This window comes from Megascapheus bottae, chromosome 14 (assembly GCF_031878675.1).
Source record: "Megascapheus bottae isolate mThoBot1 chromosome 14, mThoBot2.hap1, whole genome shotgun sequence".
NCBI classification, from domain to species: domain Eukaryota; kingdom Metazoa; phylum Chordata; class Mammalia; order Rodentia; family Geomyidae; genus Megascapheus; species Megascapheus bottae.
This window is the reverse complement of record NC_143522.1, coordinates 4,854,147-4,860,257: the sequence shown is the minus strand read 5'-3', so window position 1 is coordinate 4,860,257 and position 6,111 is coordinate 4,854,147.

The following is a 6,111-nucleotide window of genomic DNA, read 5'->3' as shown; positions in this document are numbered from 1 at the left end:
TGTTTTCTGGGATGGTGCTTACAATAATGACCAGGACGTTCTGCCCCTGGCGCACTTCTTCAGCTGCCAAGGCCCAGGTGACCAGAGGTGACAGCCCGGCCACCCCCCTTCCCTTTCCCTCACAAGAGCTCTTTTCTGCAAAGAGGGGGTGGTAAAGTGGGTGCTCTTGCCTAAAGTCCAACACATACTGACAACAAGTCCGCCGCCTTCTTGAACAGGACTTTCTTCCGGGACGCCCACTACAGCCAGAGCCGCCTGGCTTCTTCCCATCCAGGTCCGGACGTCCGCAGGTCAGCGGCCCCGCGCTACTGCGCCTGCGCAGCCCGCTCACGCTGCGCCTGGGAGCGCCGGAAGGAGACACACACACACACACACACACACACACACACACACACACACACACACACACACACACACACACACACACACACACACACACACACACACACACACACACACACACACACACACACACACACACACCCCAGTGACAGGAGCCCGCCCAAGCCGGAACACGCCCCGACCTTAGCCAATCAGAGCGCGGCGACGGAGGGGGAGGGATTACGGGGCGGGGCGCGGCGGTCTCGCGAGAGTAGTGTGTGCGTCCGCTGGGTGACAGCGTGCTCGCCCCGCGCGGAGTCGGGTTCTTTCGGACGCCGGCCGGATCATCAGCTCCTCTCAGCCGGGCCAGATGGGGCGGGGGCGGAAGAGCGGAGGCTGTAGTTGGCCCTACAGCCCCAAGGCCCCGAGTGGCGCCGACGGCACAGACCCCCACTCCCCGTTCCCCATTTCCCGCCGGCGTCCAGCCGGAGCCTGGTTGGGAGATGTTTGGGACCCAGGCCGGGTTCGAATCCCGCTCAGGCTAGCGCACACCGCCCTCCGCGTGGCGTCCCGGGTCGAGCCGCACGTGGACACCTGCTAGGGCTCGGTTAGAGCTCCCGGCCCCTCCGTCTGGGAGGAGCGGTGCTTGGCGGTATTCCTTGAGCTTGCCAGGCCGCAGCTCCAGCCCGGAGGCCGGGCCTCCAGACCTTCTTATGTTCTGATGCGTTTTTGAAATGGGCTCACTTGTTTTTGCCCTAGTGGTTAATTGGAGATGAGTCCCATGTTCTTTACTGCCTGGGCTGGCTTTGACCTTGATCCTCAGATCTCAGCCTTCTGAGTAGCTAGGATTACAGACGTGAGCCACCGCGCCCAGCTTCCCCCCACCCCCTTTGCCAGTCCTGGGGACTGAACTTGAGGCCTGGGCACCGTCCTTGAGCTTTCTCAAGGCTAATGCTCTTTCACTTGAGCCACAGCACCACTTCCAGCCTTTTTTCTGTGTATGTGGTACGGAGGAATCGAACCTGGGTCTTTTCTGCTTATGTAGTACCAAGCAATCAAACCCAGGGCTTCATGATTAGGCAAGCACTCTACCACTAGGCCACGCTCCCGGCCCCGCTGGAATTGATTTAATAAATATTTTATATAATCAAGAGGCACAGTGACATTGCACCTTTGTGTTCTCTGTTTTGTTTTGGTTTGGTTTTTTTTTGCTGAGGGCTAGTGTTCTACCACTTGAGCCACAGCTCTTCTTTCCACACTTTTCCTTATTCCGATTTCCGATTTCCCTTCCTCAAATATCAAAAAACCCAGTGCTGGTAGCACATACCTGCCACGCCTGTAATCCTAGCTACTTAGAAAGCTGAATATGGTGGTTTGACACCAGCTCAGAGGCAGGAAAGTCTGGAGCTGCTACACTGTAAGTTCTTTTGGCTGGTTCACTGAGGATAAGTCTTGGGAGTTTTCCTGGCCATGCTGGCTTCAAACCATTATCTTCAAATTTCACCCTCCTGAGTAGCTAAGTTTGATTGCTTGGTACTACATAATCAGAAAAGGCCAGAGGTGGCACTGTGGCTCAAGTGGTAGCCTTGAGCAAAAGAAGCTTAAGGACAGTGTCCAGGCTGAGTTCAAGCCCCAGGACTGTCAACAAAAGAACCCCCAAAACGATAATTAGTGGACTTTTTTTTTTTTTTTTTTGCCAGTCTTGGGCTTGAGCTCAGGGCCTGAGCACTGTCCTTGGACTTTCTCAAGGCTAGAGCTCTACCACTTGAGCCTCAGCACCATTTCCAGCTTTTTTTTTTTCATATATTTTTATTGTAATTAATAGAAGGGTTACATTATATTCACCAGATAGAAGGTGCATTACTTCACAAACATTGATACCCTTTCTCATGTCTTGGTCCCCATTTCCCTCCCCCCACTTCCAGCTTTTTCTAAGTATGTGATACCAAGGAATCAAGCCCAGGTCTTTGTGCATGCTAGGCAAGCACTTTACCATTAGACTAAACTCCCAGCCTCTGTCCTTGGACATTTTTTGCTCAAGGCTAGCACTCTGTACTTGAGTCACAGTGCCACTTCAGGCTTTTACAGTGTATATGGTTCCAGGGAATTGAACCCAGGGCTTTGTGCATGCTAGGGGAGCACACTATCACTAGGCTATACTCCTGGCCCTAGTGGATTTTTTTTTTCAAACAAAGGCAAGAGATACCATTTTATAGGATAATTATGACTTATACATGTTTGTATATTATCCAAACCTTGCTGTAGTCAATAGATCCAAACATACACAATAGTAATTAATCTTTCAGTCCTGGCAAATCAAAGCTTTACATATATTGTGTGTTTGTATGTGTGTATGTGTGTGTGTGCATACCTAATAAAAGCGACCTTGGTTATAAAGGAATCATGTCATTTCTTCTCCTGCTAGGCTGAAGAAAATATGGATGCACTTCTCGGGTTTTTCAGTCCAATAAAACCTTTCAGCCTTGGGGGGGAGGGTAATGGGTACCAAGACATGTGAAAGGGTATCAATGTATGTGAATTAATGCACCTTCTATCTGGCAAATATCATGTAACCCTTTTACTAATTACAATAAAAAATAAAAAAAAAAGAATGGAAGAAAAAAAAAAAACCTTTCAGCCTGTGAATTTGTCTTTTTGGTCTTTTCTTGGGCTTTCTTCCTCTACTGGTTTTGAACCATGATCCTCAGATCTCAGCCTCCACAGTAGATTACAGGCATGAGCCACTAGCACCTAACTAGATTGCATTTTGTTAGCTTGATTTTTTTCATGTTTGGAAATTAAGAGAATGCAGCTTGTGAGCTGGCAAGGCTTAAAGGGCCAGCCTAAATCAGAGCCAGCCTGAGAGCACCTGTGTGGAGACTCACTGGTCTGTGCCACTCCTGGCTAATCTCCTTGTCTTCTTTTTGGGAAGTAGATAAATAAATGAAGAAATAGTGTTTCAACAAGTCCTATATATTGCACAATAATATATATCACACATACATATATACACTCACATCACACATATAAATGTTTTCTTTCCTATCTATCCACTAGAGGGAGCCATGAATCTACTGTGGAAATCAGTCTTTAGAAATGGCCTTTTTGTTTTGTTTTGTTTTTTTCTTCCTTTTGGCAGATGTGGGGCTTAAATTCTGGGCCTGGGTTCTGTCCCTGAGCTCTTCAGCTCAAGGCTAGTGCTCTACCCCTTGAGCCACAGCACAGTGGTTAATTGGAGATAAGTGTCTCATGGGCTGACTTTGAATTGCAATCCTCAGATCTCAGCTTCATGAGTAGCTAGGATTACAGGTGTGAGCCACTAACACTTGGCAGAAGCAGCAGCCAATTCTTTTTTTTTTTTTTTTTTTGGTGGGTTATGGGGCTTGGACTCTGGGCCTGGGTGCTGTCCCTGAGCCCTTCAGCTTAAGGCTACCACCTTACCACTGGAGCCACAGCCATACTTCCCCTTTTCTAATGGTTAACTGGAAATAAGAGTCTCACAGAGTTTAGTGCCCTGGCTGGCTTTGAACCGCTATCCTCAGATCTCAGCCTCCTGAGTAGCTAGGATTACAGGCATGAGCCACTGTGCCTGGCTTTTTTTTTTTTTTTTTTTTTTTTTTTTTGCCAGTCCTGGGATTGAGCTCAGGGCCTGAGCACTGTTCTTGGGTTTTCTCAAGGCTAGAGCTCTGCCACTGAAACCACAGCACCACTTCTGGTTTTCTCTACTTATGTGGTACCAAGGAATCAAACTCGGGTCTTCATGCATGCTAGGCAAGCACTCTACCACTAGGCCAAATTCCCCGCCCCTCCATGAACCTTTTTTTTTTTTTTTTTTTGCCAGTCTTGGGCTTTAGGCTCAAGGTCTGAGCACTGTCCTTGGGTTTTTTTTTTTTTCCCCCTCAAGGCTAGAGTTCTACCACTTGAGCCACAGCACCACTCCGGCTTTTTCTCTATGTCTGTGGTACCAAGGAATCAAACTCGGGTCTTCGTGCATGCTAAGCAAGCACTCTACCACTAGGCAAAACTCTCAGCCCTCCATGAAACTTTTTTTTTTTTTTTTTTGCCAGTCCTGGGCTTGAGCTCAGGGCCTGAGCACTGTCCTTGGACTTTCTCAAGGCTAGAGCTCTACCACTTCCGGCTTTTTTCTATGTATGTGGTACCAAGGAATCGAACCCGGGTCTTCATGCATGCTAGGCAAGCACTTTAACCACTAGGCCAAATTCCCGGCCCCTCCACGAAACTCTTACCTCAAACTAATCACCAGAATGCTGGAGATGGTGTTGTGGTTCAAAGTGGTAAAGGGCTAGCCCTGAGCAATAAGAGCTCTCAGGGACAGTGCTCAGTCCCTGAGTTCAATTCCCATGACCAACAAAGACAAAACTAGAAGGAGGAAGAGGAAGCAGAGAAGGAAAAGAAAAAGAAGAGGAGGAGATAGGAGGAGCAGAAACCTTGGTGCTGGTGGCACCAAAAATATTTTGAGGGGCTGGGAGTTTGGCCTAGTGGTAGAGTGCTTGCCTAGCATGCAGGAAGACCAGGGTTCAATTCCTCGGTACCACATCCACAGAAAAAGCTGGAAGTGGTACAGAACCTCAAGTGGTAGGGCGGTAGCCTGGAGCTGAAGAGCTCAGGGACAGCGCCTAGGCCCAGAGTCCAAGCCCTACAACCAAAAACAAAACAAAAAGAAGCTACATGATAGAATTAGACAGCGTTAGCAAACGTCCATCTCAAGCAATTCCTGTCTATACCCCTTCTCGTTTCTGACCTCATACACTTTCTGACCTTTATTAATATTATTTTATTCTCGTGTTGAGTCATTTTTGAAACTGTTTACGGGTTGCTCATGATTAAACCCCATCAGAGTTTCTTTTCCAGAGATTTCATGGTAACAAGCAAGTGTCACTGAATGGAGCCAGTGGTCTTCAGCCACCCTTCAGAGCTTTCCTCTGTGGTAGGAGGAGGAAAGAGCATTCCAGGCACTGGGTACCTGGAGGGAGCACGGCAGCTGAGACCGGAGGCAGGAAATTTCTTTCTTTTTCAACAGACTTTGGTCACCAGTAGCTCCCTTCCAGCCAGCTGGGCTGCGTCCCCGGTGCTCGCGCGCGTCCCCGGCGGGAGCCGGCCGCCCGGGGATGGGGGGTGGGCGGCAGAGGCCAGCCCGGCAACCCCGCTCCTGCCCGCCGGGGTCCCTCGCCCCCAGCCCGTCCCGGATCGCCTCATCACTCATCTATTGCAGCGCCACAGTTGCCCACCACTGAGCCGCCGCCTTCCCTCCTGGACTCTGAAAGGGTCGGTATTTAATGGTACCCACGGGGGCTGGGGGGGGGGGTGTCTGGAGATATCCTAAAGTGCACGCCCCCGCCCCTACCCCATGTGCATCATCTTGGCTGCAAATGCTGGTTCTCAGGCCTTCTGCGTTTGAGCCTCCTCACAGGGGCAGAGGTTGAAGCCCAAAGCCGCTGCCCTGGCGCCAGACCTTTCAGCAAACCCCCCTCCCGAGTCCTCCCGAGTCACGTGGGCTTGCCCCTCCACTCCCCCCACTCCCCCCCCCCCCCCGGTCTTTAAAATCGAGAAGCTCACGGTTCAGTCGCTCTGATCTCTGCAATCTCCCCGGCGGCTTGGTCCTCCCCACCGCGCCCCGCCTCCCCCCCACCCCCGACTTGGAGAATCACCCCCTTCAAGGAGGAGGAGGAGTCCGCCCTCGCGCGGCTCCAGCGGACACCTGCCAGGTAGGTGTCCCGGGCTCTCAGGGGATCCGGGTCTGCCTCTGTTGGAATCCCGCGGGACACCGGT